This window comes from Panthera pardus, unplaced genomic scaffold (genome assembly GCF_024362965.1).
Source record: "Panthera pardus isolate Hobbes unplaced genomic scaffold, ASM2436296v1 HiC_scaffold_8, whole genome shotgun sequence".
NCBI classification, from domain to species: domain Eukaryota; kingdom Metazoa; phylum Chordata; class Mammalia; order Carnivora; family Felidae; genus Panthera; species Panthera pardus.
Genome location: NW_026527013.1, coordinates 16,745,720 through 16,762,494, shown reverse-complemented (window position 1 = coordinate 16,762,494; position 16,775 = coordinate 16,745,720). Strand labels below are relative to the sequence as shown.

Below are 16,775 nucleotides of genomic sequence, written 5' to 3'. Positions count from 1 at the left end.
TCTCTTTGTGGTTCAGATTGGGTAGCTTTAATTGTCTTATCTTCAAGTTCACTGGTTCTTTCCTCTGTCTTCATTCTGTTTTTGAGCTTACCCACTGAATTGAACATTTCCATTTGGTTCTACTTTATACTCTATTTCTTTGCTGAGACTTTTTGCTTTTATATGTTTCAAGCTTATTTGTTTCATCACAAATGCTTGATGAAGCTGTTTTATGATGGTTGCTTTAAAATCCTTGTCAGATAATTCTGACATCTGATTCATTTTGGTGTCAGCATTTTTAAAGTTGTATTTTGTCATTCAAGTTGAAATTTTCCTGGTTCTTCTATAGTGAGTGATCTTTTTTTTTTTTTTTTTTTTTTTTTTTTTTTAATTGTACCCTGGACAGAGACATGAGACTCTGGGTCTTTAAAAAACTTTTTTAAAAAAATGTTTATTCCTTTTTTGAGAGAGAGAGAGAGAGAGAGAGAGAGAGAGAGAAACAGTGTGAGCAGGGGAGGGGCAGAGAGAAAGGGAGACACAGAATGTGAAGGAGGCTCCAGGCTCTGAGCTGTCAGCACAGAGCCCAACGTGGGGCTTGAACTCATGAAATGTGAGATCATAACCTGAGCTGAAGTTGGATGCTTAACCAACTGAGCCACTGAGGCACCCCTGAGACTCTGGATCTCACATAAATCTATTTTAGCAGGTTGTCTGTGACACCATGCCAGAGAGGAATGGGGTACCACCTCCTTACTGCCAGGTGGGGGTGAAATTCTAGACTTCCCATTTGACTTTCTTGATCCCTCAAGAGGGAAGTGGTACCTCAGTGCCTTGTTCCTTTGTATGGAAGTCAGGTATCTTACCTCCCATTATGCCTGACATCACCTTGGGTTGAGAGGGGAGGGGTGACTTGTTGGGAGGGGAGGCCTCATTATTGCTGGGTGTTGGTGAAAGTTCCATCTTCACACTCAGCCTTCTCTGATACTGAAGGGTAAAGGGAGGAGCACCTTTTTATGGTTGGTGGGAACACGTCCAGAATCCCCATGTGGCCTCCACTGACACTATAGAGGGGGCTCAATACCACCAGCAGGGATTAAAAAAAAATCCCAACTTCCCATTCAGTCTTCTCTAATACAACCCCTCTGGAAGTGAGGGGTGGTGCCACATTACAGCTGGGAGTGGCACCCTAGGCTCCCCATTCCCGAGGTATTGCTGACAGGAGTAGAGAGAGACCATGGGTTTGTTCCATGTTGTTTGGTAGGGTAGGGAAGTGTTGTCTATTTCTCTCTTGGTAGGTGGCCCCTTTCTTGGGGCATGAGCTAGAGAAGCAGCTTGTGGGGGGCTTTTTGTGTGTGTATTCCTGTTGGCCTTTCTTAGTTTCCAGCTTCTCTAGCACCCAGTCTAGGGTATAGGAGACCAAAAGAGAAAACCCAGGTGTATCATCACTGTATCATCCTGTGATCCCAAAGTCCCAAGCCAGTAAGACTTCAGAATCATTTTGGTTTATTTTATGTATAATGTCCAGGGTTTTTGTGGTTTTGTTTTGTTTTGTTTTTTAGCTGACCTTTGTAGAAGAGTAAGATGTGTATTTATTCCCTTTTTATCCAGAACCAAAAGTCAATATTATCTTTCTATCTAGGTACAACATTTATTTCCCCATTTCTTAAAACTTTACTTTTCAGTTTTCTTAATATAGGGTGTGCTTATTTCTTATTAAGTTTATTATACTTTTGTTGCCATTATGAATGGGATCCTTCTTACATTTTAAAATTGGTTAAGACTGTCTGGGTGGTTCAGTAGGTTAAGTGTCCGACTTTGGCTCACGGCATGATCTTGCAGTTCACGAGTTTGAGCCACGCATGGGGCTCTGTGCTGACAGCTCAGAGCCTGAAACCTGCTTTGGATTCTGTGTCTCCCTCTCTCTCTGCCCTTCCCCTGCTTGTACTCTGTCTCTCTCTCAAAAATAAATAAAACACTAAAAAAAAACCTGGTTAACATTGTTCATTTTTGCGAAGAAAAGAGTTAATACTGTAGGTCTGGTTGCTCAGTCTTTGCATGTCTCTTGGGGAGCCTAGAACCCTGTTAACCGTTGGCCAACCACTAAGAATATGGCCTTCAGAATGCTCTTTATGTTCCTGATAATGTTCTGTATGCCTAGAATAATGGATGATGCTGTACCACTTTATCAGGATTGCTTCGCACAAACACCAAGATTGATGATGTACCTCATTTCACTGCTGGGGTCCTGATTATCAGTTATCATGGATGGTCATGTAGCCAAAACAGTTGCCTATGTGACCAACCTGTGATAAGAGCTTCAGAACCCTGGACCAGAGTGAGCTTCCTTGGGCAGACATTTCACATATCCTTCCAGTTTGCTGCTAGAAAGAGTGTATCCTGTGCAGTCCCAGGAGGGGAAAGACTTGGAAACCTATGTCTGATTTCTCTGGACTTCACCCAAGGCATATTTTTGTTCTGCTGCTCTTACTTGATATCTTTTGCTGTAATAAAGCCTTAGCTGTGAGAATAGCCTGCAAGTAAGTCTTGAGAATCATTCTAGTAAACCACCTGACCTGAGAATGATCATGGGACTCCTAAAACTTAAAAAAAATAGGTTAATTTTGTATCCAGCCACATTGCTATTAAACTTTTATCAGAGCTACTAGTTAACCAGCTGATTTTCTTAAATATTCTATATCCTACATCATATCGTCTGCAGAAAATGTGTAATATTTTCCTTTCCCTTTTTATTTATAGGCATTCATTAATCTATTAGGCCCTCTAGTACAGTGCTATCAATATACTTACATTTCTACTTTTAATGGGAAAGCTCCCAGGAGTTCCCAATGTTCCACATTATGATGTTTGCTATAATTTTCCAATAAACATTTTCATATTAAATTTTCTTCTGCTTCTAGTTCACTAAGCGTATTTGGCAGTAATGAGTGTTAAACTTCATTAATATTTTTACCTTTACTGAGATAATCATATACATTTTTCTTTTTCTATTTGAGAGAGAGAGAGAGAGAGAGGGAGAGAGAACACCAGGAGGGGGGAGGGACAGAAGGGGAGAGAGAGGGGAGTGGGTGGAGAATCTTAAGCAGGCTCCACATTCAGCATGGAGCATGATATAGGGCTTCATCCCATGATCCTGGGATCATGATGTGAGCTGAAATCAAGTCTGGCACTCAACCAACTGAGTCACCCAGGTGCCCCTAAAATTTTCTTCTTTAATGAAGCAATCTGGCATCTTTTAGATATTTGACTACCCTTTATTTCCTCTGTGGTTATTCAAGCTTTCTGATTTTAAGATTTTTTTTTTTTAAATTAAAACATTTTAAAAATATTTTTGAGAAAGAGAGACAGAGAGCAAGCATGGGAGGGGCAGAGAGAGGGAGACACAGAATCCAAAACAGGCTCCAGGTTCTGAGCTGTCAGCACAGTGTCCGACATAGGGCTCAAACCCACGAATTGTGAGATCATGACCTGAGCTACAGTAGGACGCCTAACCAAATGAGTCACCCAGGTGCCCCTAACATTTTATTTTCAAGTAATGTCTACACCCAATGTGGGGCTCAAACTCACAACCCTGAGACCAAGAGTCGCGTGTCCCACCAGCTTAGCCAGCCAGGGCCCCCAAAAGCTTTCTGATTCTTCTTGATCCAAGTTTGGGGATTTTCATTTTTCTAAGAATATCATCCAGTGTCTACTTTCTTCTTTATTTCATTAAAAAATTTTAACTTTAAATTAAATGAAATAGCAAAGAACTGGTAATATTAAACATGATTTTTCAAAAGAGATCTTTTTATATGGACATACTAAATTTAAGTGATATTGTTAATATGAATAATGTTGTGGTCTTTGTCACTTAACATGAAAAAAATCTGCCCAATCTATGCCTCATCTTATAACCAGGCTTTCCCCTTCAATTATGAAATATATATCACATAGAACTCTTTTTGAGGTACTGCATTAAATGTGATTCTTATACACTTGGTTGCAATGTTTTTTGTTTTTTTTTTTTTTAATGTTTATTCATTTTTGAGACAGAGAGACAGAGTGTGAGTGGAGGAGGGGCAGAGAGAGAGGGAGACACAGAATTTGAAGCAGGCTCAAGGCTCTGAGCTGACAGCACAGAGCCGGATGTGGGGCTTGAACTTACAAACGGTGAGATATGACCTGAGCCGAAGTTGGACGCTTAAGTGACTGAGCCATCCGGGCACCCCAAGCAGTTTCTTTCTAATATACTCTGTCAATAAATTTGGTACCCATCTGTGCAGACATTGCTAGGCTTTGCTTTTTAGCTGTTCAGCCAGACTAGGTTTGTGTAGATATTTTCACCAAATGGTAATGATATTTCCCATCCAAAGTGCTCTTCCAAAACCTCACCACTCCCCCATTAAGAGGTGGAGTTATGTTCTTTCCCCTTGAACTTGGGTGGGTCTTGTGATTGCTTCAATTAATAGAGTATAATGGAAGTAAATGCTATGTGACTTAAGGCTCGGTCATAAAATGTAGTTTTTACTCAGCTCTTTCTTAGGAGGCCCACTGTTAGAAATAGCCACTATACTGTGAAAAAGCCCAGGCCACATGAAGAGGTCTAACAGGAAGAACTAAGGGCCTTGGTCCTCGGCCTTGGCTGAGCTGCCACCCAACAGCCTGTACCAACTTGACTGCAGCATGTGTGAGCCACCTTGGAAACAAAACTGCTAGCTTTCAGTAGAGCTGTCCCAGGTGATCCCATGTGGAGCAGAGACTAACCTTCCTTGCCTGAGTCCTGACCAGGCTGAACATTTGTAAGCACAATAAATGACTATTTTTTATTTTATTAAAAAATTTTTTTATGTTTATTTTTGAGAGAGCAAGAGAGACAGTGTGAGCAGGGAAGGGGCAGAGAGAGAGGGAGACGCGGAATCTGAAGCAGGCTCCAGGCTCTGAGCTGTCAGCACAGAGCCTGACGCGGGACTTGAACTCACAAACCGTGAGATCATGACCTGAGCCGAAGTCAGCCACTTAACCAACTGAGCCATCCAGGTGCCCCATGACTATTTTTTATTTTAAATCACTGTTTTATTATGTAGCAACTGATAACATACAAAGATAAATATGAAAACTAGTTAAGAGTGGGAAGCATATCGCTTCTGAATTTCTCTGTTCATTCATTTAAAAGCTTTCTTCTCATGGCTTCCACAAGACCACACTCTCCTGTTTTCTTCACCTTTGTCCCTTTGGTGGCTTATCATTCTTTATGACCTGTAAATACTAATGTTCCCAAATGCTCAATCCTGGGCCCTGTCCTTTTACCTGCCCTTTTCTCTAGCTATACTTTCTCCCTAGTAGATCTCATGCAGACTTATACACTGATGACTTCAAAATCTATGTATTTATATCTATAGCATTCCTCTAAACTCCTGACTGGTATTGTTGAACTGGTCACTTTGTATCTCCATTTGAATGTTTAGCAACATTCTCTGCCTTAATATGTTCAAAGCAGAATTATTAATCCCACATCCCCTGACCTATTTCTCCCCCAGTCTCCGTAAGTCTCCACCAGTCTCCATCAGTCATCAGTTGCTGAGGTAAAAAATTTAGGATTTATCTTTGTTTTTCTCTCACTTCTTGCATCCAAACCATCAGCAATATTAACAGACAATATAATACTCCGCATCTCTCATTGTTCAGATATATTTATAAAAGCTCTTACATGAATATGCATATATATGGCTTTTGGCTTAATTGAAATGACTAGTATGACTCCGAACACATTCTACTCTGGAACTTAACTTTTTTCAGTTGATATCCCTGTGTCAATAAATATATATTCAACTCTATTTTTTTCTCCCAATTTCTTAATGGATCTCTAAATATATACAAACATCTGTAGTTTTATATATACACAGGATCACAATATATTTACTGGGATGTGGTGGTAATTTTCTCTTCTTTTTTTCCTATCATTTCCTCCTTCCTTCATTTCTCCTAACTCTCAAATCAAGATAACTAGAGGCACTTGGGTGGCTCAGCCAGTTAAGTGTCCCACTCTTGATCTCAGTTCAGGTTATGATCTCACAGTTTATGGGATCGAGCCCCATGACAGGCTCTGTGCTGTCAGCATAGAGCCTCCTTGGGATTCTCTCTCTCTGCCCCTCCACCATTTGTGTGTGTGCATACTCTCTCTCGATAAATAAATAAACTTTAAAATAATGTCCAAAAAAAGATAACTAGACGGCATATATCCACTTGTATCTTTCTCTGTACGAAAAAAAAATTTTTTTTAAATGCATGTATATAGAAGTTTAAGCATCTTAAGCTTTTCCCATTCAACAAATCCCAAAACCTCATGGAAACGCCTCTAGAACATCTAGTATAGCAAAAATTCATTCCTTTATTTTATTAAAAAATTTTTTTTCAATGTTTATTTATTTTTGAGAGACAGAGTATGAGCAGGGGAGGGGCAGAGAGGGAGACACAGAATCCGAAGCAGGCTCCAGGCTCTGAGCTGTCAGCACAGAGCCCGACACGGGGCTCAAACTCACAAACCACAAAATCATGACCTGAGCCAAAGTTGGATGCTCAACCGACTGAGCCACCCAGGCGCCCCTAAGAAAATTCATTCTTTATTATTTTTTGATTTAACTTTATTTTTTATTTTTTAAAATTTACATCCAAAGTAGTTGGTATATAGTGAAGCAATGATTTCAGTAGATTCCTTAATGCCCCTCACCCATTTAGTCCATCCCCCCTCCCACAACCCCTCCAGTAACCCTCTGTTTGTTCTCCATATTTATGAGTCTCTTCTGTTTTGTCCCCCTCCCTGTTATTTTTGTTTCCCTTCCCTTATGTTCATCTGTTTTGTCTCTTAACGTCCTCATATGAGTGAAGTCATATGATTTTTGCCTTTCTCTAATTTCACTTAGCATAATACCCTCCAGTTCCATCCACGTAGTTGCAAATGGCAAGATTTCATTCTTTTTGATTGCTGAGTAATACTCCATTGCATATATATATCACATCGTCTTTATCCATTCATCCATCGATGGACATTTGGGCTCTTTGCATACTTTGGGTATTGTTGATAGCACTGCTATAAACATGGGGATGCATGTGTCCCTTCGAAACAGCACACCTGTATCCCGTGGATAAATGCCTAGTAGTGCAATTGCTGGGTCGTAGGGTAGTTCTATTTTTAGTTTTTTGAGGAACCTCCATACTGTTTTTCAGAGTGGCTGCACCGGCTTGCATTCCAAAAATTCTTTCTTTTAAATGGCATTAACATTCCTTGGTATGAATATTACAAAATGTATTCTTCCATTCCATTGTTTAGGAGCATTCTCTTTATTTCCCCCAATATAAGTAACAATACAATTAATATCTTTGTACATTTATTCTTTGTACAAGTATTTCTATATACTTCTATATACTTCTAGAATACTAGAATTCTATATACTAGAATTTCAGAAATAGAATTTGCCGAGTCAAAGGATACACACAAATTTTTATTAAATAGTAAGTAGATGGGGCGCCTGGGTGGCTCAGTCAGTTAAGCGTCCGACTCCTTGTCTCGGCTCAGGTCACGATCTCATGGTTTATGAGTTCGAGCCCCACGTCGGGCTCCACACTGACAGTGCAGAGCCTGCTATAGATTCTTTCTCTCCCAATCTCCCAATCTCTCTCTATCTCTCTCCCAAAAATAAACTTAAAAAAATTAAAAAAAAATAGTAAGTAGATACAATTATTAATCAAGCAGAGGGTAGACAAAATAACAATAAAACAACTATGTACTTACAACCTAGTTTAAGAAATAGAGCTTTAGTGATTCTCTGAAGCTTCCTGGATGCTTCCATATGATTTCTTTTCCCCCTATAGAAAAAAAAAGAACCTGAATGTTTTTACTTCTCCCTTCAGTTTTTTTCCCTTTGAGTTTTGACATGTTTTTTTAAAAAAATGTTTATTTATTTACTCTTGGGGGGGAGGGGCAGAGAGAGAAAGAGAATCTCAAAGAGGTTCCACACTGTCAGTGCAGAGTCTGATGTGGGGCTCCATCTTATGAACCATGAGATCATGACCTGAGCCAAAATCAAGCTTCAGATGCTTAACTGACTGAGCTACCAAGGCACCCCTGAATTTTCTTGTTTAAATCCCTGCATAATCTGTTAATTTTGACTTGTAAAACTTCATATAAATAGAAAAAATATATATATATCCTTTTATGTCTTTTTTCCTGCTTATTATGTTATTAAGATTTTTTATTTTTTAACATTTATTATTATTATTATTTATTTATTTTTTTGAGATACAGACCATGAGCAGGGGAGGGGTACAGAGAGAGGGAGACACAGAATCCAAGCAGGCTCTAAGCTGTCAGCACACAGCCCGATGTGGGACTTGAACCCATAAACCATGAGATCATGGCCTGAGCCAAAGTGGGACGCTTAACTGACAGAGCCATCCAGGCACCCCTGTTCCTGAGATTTAACCATTTTTGATAGGTGTAGCTGGAAATTTCATCTTATTTTTTATTCTTTGGGGCGCGGGGGCAGAGAGAGAGGGATACAGAGGATTTGAAGCAGGCTCTGGGCTGAGAGTGGAAAGCTCAATATGGGGCTTGAACTCATGAACTGTGAAATCATGACCTGAGCTGAACTTGGACACTTAACCAACTTAGCCACCCAGGAGCCCCTGTTTTCAAATGCTGTTTAATCATTCAATACATAAATACACTACAGTTGATGGGACATTTGCCAATACTGCTAAGAACATTTCCAAACATGGCCTTTGTGGTACATGTGCAAGTTTCTCTAGTTTGCATATCTAAGAGTGTAATTGTTGGGTTGTAGGGTATGCCCATACTCATCTTTACTAGGTAAAGTCAAATTGTTTTCCAAAGCTGTTATACTAATTAACACTCCCACTAACACTGCATCGTATCTGATTTCCCTAAAACATCTTTTCAATGTTTCTTAGCTATTAATTTGTCTTCTTGTGTGATATTTGCCAATTTAAAAAATTGTTTTTTTCCCCTGATTTGCACGAGTTCGTTATATATTCTAGATCAGTGCTGTCCAACAGAAATAAAGTGCAAGTCAAAATTTAATTTCAAATGTTCTAGAAGCCTCATTTAAAATAGTGACAAGAAACAGGCCAAATTATTTTTTATAATATTTTTTACTTAATAATATACTTACCAAGATATTATCATTTCAACATGTAATACATACATACATATATACATGTGTATATATATATATATATATATATATATATATATATATATATTTTTTTTTGTACTAACTCTTTGCAATCTGGTGTCTTTTTCATACTTACACACATCTTAATTTGGCCTAGTTACATTTTAAGTACTTGCCAGTTGTATGTGGTTAGTACCACTATACTGGGGTGTAGATACTTTTGTTGTTGTTGTTATGTGTGTTGCAGGTCTTTCTGTCCAGTTTATGATTTTTCCTTTCACTTTTTGTCTTTTGACGACAAAGTTTCAAAGAAGCTGAGTTTTGACCCCTTTGGTTTGCACTTTGAATTTTAAGAACATTTTTTTCTATCACATGGGCATGTACTAAAGATAATGTATTATTCTATATTTTATTCTAAATCTTTCCATGTTTTGCCTTTCATATTGAAGTCTTTAATCCATCTGGAATTGACTTTTGGGTTAAATATGAAATAAGGATCCATTTTTACTTGCTCTCCAGATGGATAACCAGTAAGATAACCTAGCTCTCATATTTTGATGTTGGTGTTGTTTTTATAAATGGTATGTTTTATTTGCTTGTGCTTTCTAACTGCTGGATTATGGAAATGCAGTTGACTTTTTTTTTTTTAATCTGAAAAACTTGAAGAAATGTCTTTAGTTCTAAGTATTATTCTGTAAATGATTTGGGGTTCTCTAAATAGACTATCATACCACCTGTAAATAACAACTGTCCTTTTTACTTCTTACATGTTTTATTTCTTGCATTGTTTTATTTTGCTGGCTAGGACTCAAGTACAATTTGAAAAGAAATGGTGATAGCAAAAAAAAAAAAAAAAAGAAGAAAAGAAAAAGAAAAAAAGAAATGTGATAGCAAACATTTTGCTTTTTAATTTCAAAAGAAATAAAAAATGATTTCACAATGATGTATCATGTTTGCTCTAGATCTTTATCAGGTTAAGGAAGTTTCATTCTATTCCTGGTTTGTTAAAGGTTTTTTTTTCCCTCTTTCTTTTCTTTTTTTAAAATTAAGAATGGTTACAGAAAGTTAACACTTTTGCCTCCATCTAAAAGTATTTGGTTGTACCATCTTGTATTAGCTTTCAATTGCTGATGTAACAAATTGCTACAAACTTAGAAGCATAAGACAACATAAATTTCTGCACACCAGAAATCCAGTATGGGTCTAACTGAACTAAAAACAGTATTGGCAGGTTGCATTCCATTCTGGAGGCTCTGGGAGAAAATCTATTTCCTGCTCATTTGGGTTATTGGCAGAATTCAGTTCCTAGAGGTTGTGGGACCACAGTCCCTATTTTCTTGCTGGCTGTAAAATGAGTGAGGGTTATTTTCATCTTGCAGAGGCTGCCACATTCCTTGGCTCATGGCCCTTTTCCTCCATTTTCAAAGCCAGCAACAGGCAGGTCAAGTCCTTGCCCTTTTTCATCTCTCTTTTGCCTTCCTCTTCCATTTTTAGGATTTATTATTAGACTGAGCCCAGATAATCCAAGATAACCTCCCCATCCCAAGGTGTGGAACTCAATCACATCCAAGTCTCTTTTGCTGCAAAAAGAAAAATACAGGTTCTAGCGATGAGGAAGTGGACATCTTTGGGGAGCTATTATTCTGCCTATCACACCATCATAATTTGTCAGTATGGTGAATTGCTTTAAAAAGTTTGCAACATTGAACCCTTTCATTCCTGAAATAAATTCAACTTGATTATGGTTTTTATCTTTTTGATGAATCGCTGGATTTGCTTTAATATTTTGTTCAGGATTATTCCATCTTTGTTAAAGAATGAGAATAGCTTGTAACCTTTTCCTTTTTTGTCCTATCTTTGTCTGAGTCTGTCTGTCCTTCTACCCCTTCCTTTCTTTTTGAGGGAAAATTGACTACTGATTAATCTTATTAAAATTTTTTAAAAAAGTTTATCTATTTTGAGAGAATGAGCAAGGGAGGGGCAGGGAGAGAGAGAATTCCAAGCAGGCTCCATGCTGAGTGTAGAGCCTGATGCAGGTGGATCCCATGACTGTGAAATCATGACTGGAGCTGAAATCAAGAGCCAGCCACTTAACTGATGAGCCACCAAGGCACCCCAGACTACTGATTTTCATAGTTTTAGGAACAGATAGGTTTTTCATTTCTCACTAAGACAGTTTTGCTAATTTCTATTATCTTAGAAAGTTACCCGAGTTGATCTAAGTTTTCAAATTTATTGATATCAGATTGTTCATTTTTTGGGTCAATTTTATCATTGCAGTAGTTTCCACAGTTTTGTCCCTCTTCTCATTACTTGTATCTTCTACTTTTTCCCCAGTTTGTCAGAATTTGGTCGAATTGTTCGTTCAGAAAGAACGAATTGTTGGCTTTGTGCATCTTCTCCATCGTATGCCTTTTCTTTCATTAATTTTGTACTCTCATCTTTATTTTTTCTTTACTTCTACTTTAGGTTTGACATGTAATTGTCAATTTTGTCTTTTCCTCCATAAGTATTTAAATTCCTAATTTCCCTTTAATTACTGCTTTAGCTATATCTATGATTTTGGTATTTCACTATTTTTTCCAGTTTTATTGAGAAATAATTGCTATAAATCACCATGTAAGTTTGAGGCATACAGTGTGATGGTCTGATTTACATATATTGTGAAGTGATTACCACATTAGGCTCTGCTAAATGCATCTTCTCATCTAGATACAAAACAAAAAAAATTTTCCTAGTGAGAAAAATCCAGGATTTACATTTCATTGTTCTTTAGATCCATTTATTTTATAATTCCCATCATAGTTTTTTTTTTTTCTGACCAACAAGTTATTTACAAACATGTGTTTCAATATTCAAATGTATTTTTCTCCCCTTAGTATTTCTGACTTAATTGCATGTTTGTTAGAGAATGTGGCTTATGCAACATCAATTATCTAAAATTTGTTGAGAATTACTACATGGACATACATGTGCTCAATCTTCATAAATATCTCACATGTGTGCATTAAAAGGATATGAATGCACTATTAAGTGCAACATTTAATATGTCTATTAATTCAGTCTCATTTTTTTTTTAAACTTTATTTATTTTGAGAGAGAGAGCATGAGCAGGGGAGGGGCAGAGAGGGAGGTAGAGAGAGAGAATCCTAAGCAAGCTCCGCACTGTCAGTGCAGAGCCACACATGGGGCTCAAACTCACAAACCATGAGATCATGACCTGAGCTGAAATCCAGAGTCAGACGTTTGACACAGCCACCCAGGTGCCCCTTAATCTCTTAATTATGTTGCTCATATCTTCTGATTCTTGTAAGATCTATCCAATCATTATTTTGAGGTGTATTAAAATCTCCACTACAGTGGGAAATTTATACATTTTTCTCATAGTTCTGTCAAAGTTTGCTTTCAGTATTTTAAGGACCTGTAATTATGAACATACATGTTTAGAATTCTGAAGTCCTAGGGTCCTGAACTTACCATTATTTAATAACCTTCATTTATTCTTAGTTTGTCTGATGTTACTGGTAAGCTTTCTACTGATATATTAGCCTGACATCTTTTTCCATCCTCCTACATTTTTCTATGTTCTTCGTTTTGAGAATGTTTCAAAAATAGCATACTGTTGGATTTTGTTTTCTTGTCTGTTTGCATTCTTTTTTTTATTTTTTATTATTAAAAAAAATTTTTTTTTAATGTTAATTTTTGAGAGAGAGAGCGAGACAGAGCGTGAGCGGGGGAGGGGCAGAGAGAGGGAGACACAGAATCGGAAGCAAGCTCCAGGCTCTGAGCTGGCAGCACAGAGCCCAATGCGGGGCTTGAACCACAAACTGTGAGAACATGACCTGAGCCGAAGTCTAACCGACTAAGCCACCCGGGCGCCCCTGCATTCTTTTTTTAAATTGGAGACCTTATTCGGCTTACATTTACTATAGTTACTGAAATATTTGCATTTATTTTTTACCATATTATTTGTGATTTCTATTTGTTTCACTATTTGTTTCTTTTTTCTATCATCATATGATGCTTTTGTTGGATTTTTATTCTATTTTCTCCCTCTATTAATTTAGAAATTAAAACTCTTAGTCACCTGAGATATTTTAACTTGAATACTTAAAAGAATAAAGCTTAATCAATATTTTTATTGTTTTCCCAAACAATACAAGGACTTTGGAAAACTTTAAGTCTAATCATCATCCCACCCTTCCCACTTCAAAGTATGACTTTGTTGTCCAGGATATTAGTTCCATCTTGCCTTACTTCATTAACCACACACATTGTTAGTATTATTCCTTTATTGCATTTTTAATTTTAACCACTTACTTACCCATTTCTTTGCTTCTTGCATCAGGGAGTGTTTTCTGTTGGTGGTAAACTCCAGATTTTTTGGTCTGAAAATATCTTGAATCAGAGAGCTACATTCAAATCCTGGCTCTATCATTCCTTAAAAGTCATGTGACTCTAGGTTAAGTACCTTAATCTCTAGGATCTTTGGTTTATTAATCTGTTAAAATGAGTTTAGTCCTTTGCTGGGAGAGACAAGGCTGGGAAGAAAGATGCAATAAGTAGCTCCCAAGATCCAAGATGCCAACATCAAAACACAATAGAACAAACATTACATCAGTTCCCTGAGTGTTTGATACTCTTGTAGGGAAGACGAGATTAACACATGTTAACACATAACTAATAATATTCCTGTGTACTTGACGGTTAAGTGTATGGTTCTTTCAAGTCAGCACTTTCAAGCCCAATGAAATGGTTGGCTCTCAGGGGCTTATGAAGGAGTCTTCACAAAAGACAGTGCTTACCTGGATGTTATTAGCTGGTCAACAATGTAGTCTTGACAGAAAAATCCAATGTGAACGCTTGAGGAGTTTCTAAAAGAAAAAGAGTAAAAAAAAAAAAAAAAAAAAGGTAAGGTTTTAAAAAAAGTAGCAAAGTATTTATTACACACCTGGAACATACAGGCCAAACACTATAAAATATGAAAGACAATGATGCTTCTGCCTACAATGACAGGAGTTGGGAAGATAGACTTAGGTAATGGAAGTCAGTTAACAAAGAGATATGGAAGAGAAAAGACAACTACAGAGTATACTACTACTCCAGAGGAAGGTGCTCACTTGACATAAATAATGTATGTGATAGGACTCAGTATGGGTTGCGTATTGTTTCACAGATTCCTCTTGTGTAGAGATCTGCAGATTGAACATGATTGAAGATCAACTGCAATTATACTCTTTTCTCTAAGGAATTCCAGAGCCAAAGGGTGTGATAGATTTGTGTAGAACAGTTAAAATAACCATTATTCTAAAGGATGCTACCTATCTTTTGTATACTGATTAAATCTAAAATAACTTTCAATTATGCCGAGCTTCGGGTATCTACATAAATTTATAAGGTAGCTAATTTTTTGGTGCATGGCTGTTAGTTTACATTCACCAAGTACTTTCTCAGACATTATCACATTTTATCCTCCCCAAATGCTAAGATGTTGGCTTTATATATTTCTATCCTACAGGGAAGTAAATACACATTTAAACCACTTGATCCAAGTGATCCAACCAGTATCTCATTACATTTTTAATTAATGGAAAGGAATCAATTTCAGTTGTAACAGAATAATTTGTCGATCTATTAAAACTAAGCAGTAAATCACCATAAAAAAACAGTATGTAACAGCTTCTAAATGCCCAAGTCATGTTTCTACTCTAATGCTAGGATGGACCTGTATGCATTTATGATTTTTTTGGTTAATATGCAATCATAGCAACAGCTAATTTTGGGTTCCCAGAGACCAAATAAAGAAAAAGACATTTTTGGAATCTGTAATACACACCATTCCTCTATTTAAGAGCACATGGTCGGGGGGTGGAAAGAATAAATAAATAAGGATCATGTCAGCTGGGAATAGATTCAAGATAATATTTAAATAATCAAGGAAACTGAGTAAGTATCTCACAAACTGTTGTGATCTACATGAGTCTTGTACTGGCAAGCCTGAATTTTCAAACATTTGATCTTGATATAACCCAGCTTTGCATAAGTTATTCATGTATACTCCCAAACTGCCTCTCTGATACCATATTCAACCTTTCACATATCAGCAGATGACTACTAACCACAGGCTATGGCTGCCACAATAGGCCTGACTCTGCCAGGGTGAGAGTTTTTGTGGGAGCACATGGGTAGAGACACAACTGCCCACACTGCCCTGCTCCCACTCCCAATGCTGGCCCTGTTGCCACTGTCAACTCTGCCCCCTCTTGGCAAAGCAAGGGACTTAGAGGAGTCCTAGGACTGAAGGCCTGGGGCTTGCTGGTCTATTCCAAATTGGCATCTCTTGAGCACAACCAGTCTCCTGAGAATCCTCACCTGGGGAAAAGATTCGGTGCGAGAAGAGCGGGATGGGAAGAGGCAAGAGTAAGTGGTTAGGAGTGGTTTCCCCATTCAGCTTCAGCTGTGGGTTCAAGGATGGGAATGACCATTTTCCTCTCTCTAGAGCTTTGGCCAGGTTCCTATGTGAGGCAGGAGAGCTTTGGCCTGGGCACATTGGAGGTAAAAAAAAAAAAAAAAAGTACCGTCCAGTGGCACTTTAGATACCTCACTGTCTTGACTGTATTATGTCTGTGTGTGTCAGTTCTGTCTTGCCAGTATATTACCTTAAACATTTTGTTTACAAATACTAGTTTTGAAGAGGGAGCAACTGGTGCCTCTGCCATCCCCTCAACCACATTTTTCCCCCCAACTCTTTACCAGGTACCTGGAGCCGAACAGTGGACAATGTCCAACTTTTGGCCTTTTGTCTACCCCAAAGCAAGAGATGCCTGAGTCAACTTTGTTTCAAGGTCACTAAAGGCTACCCTGGGGTCCCCTGGGATGGGTCAACAGGAAGCAGGAATGGCAGGAGCAATTATGAAGATTTTTATGGTTTTCAGCTCACCAGGGATAAATGCTTTTTAGGTTTCACCTTAAGACGTTTGACATTTTTCCTTCAAACACATTTGCAGAAGGCTTCATGTAACAAAACAGGAGACAGTCAATATATAATAATAATGCTAAAGACCAAATTATTCCACAGCTTTGATCAAGAGGCCAGGCCCGAGAATAAGTTCTGAAGATACATCCTCTTTGGATTTAAAATACGTGCACAAAAAACACTGGTACAACAATAGATGAAGGCATTTAATAGTATTCAATCCTCCAACAATCGTGCATGAAAAGTAACCATGCCCAGTGTCACATACTAGAAAGTGGCAGGGCTGGTACACTTAACCACTGCCCTGAAATGTCTGATTAAGTGCTGACATTTACTGAAGGTTTAGAGCTTTACAAATATCCTCTCATTTAATCCTTAAAAACAGTGAAAGGACCTGTCCACATCAATATTCTCATCTTACAATGAGAAAAAAAAAAAAAACAACACAGAAATTATGTAACGTTCATGGTCTCTAGAGAAGTGGTCATGGGAGACTTGAATCTAGGGAATCAGATGGGCCCTGCACCTGGATCCCATGCCTAAAGGCAACAGAAAAAAAAAAAAAAAAAAAAAGCCAAAATGACCCCCAAGTGAGAAACGATGATAAAACGCTAATATAGACACTGCCTGCA

General features: G+C 37.8%; 1 long non-coding RNA gene across 5 annotated transcripts in view; it reads right to left on the bottom strand.

Annotated features, from left to right (window-relative positions):
* The window catches only part of LOC128775694 (uncharacterized), an 81,070-nt gene that overhangs the window by 63,056 nt on the left and 1,239 nt on the right, over nucleotides 1-16,775 (bottom strand). For all 5 annotated transcript variants that reach the window (XR_008420634.1, XR_008420633.1, XR_008420637.1 and 2 more), the window contains exon 2: nucleotides 13,973-14,041. This is a non-coding gene — a long non-coding RNA (uncharacterized LOC128775694). The remainder of the gene's footprint in view (nucleotides 1-13,972; nucleotides 14,042-16,775) is intronic.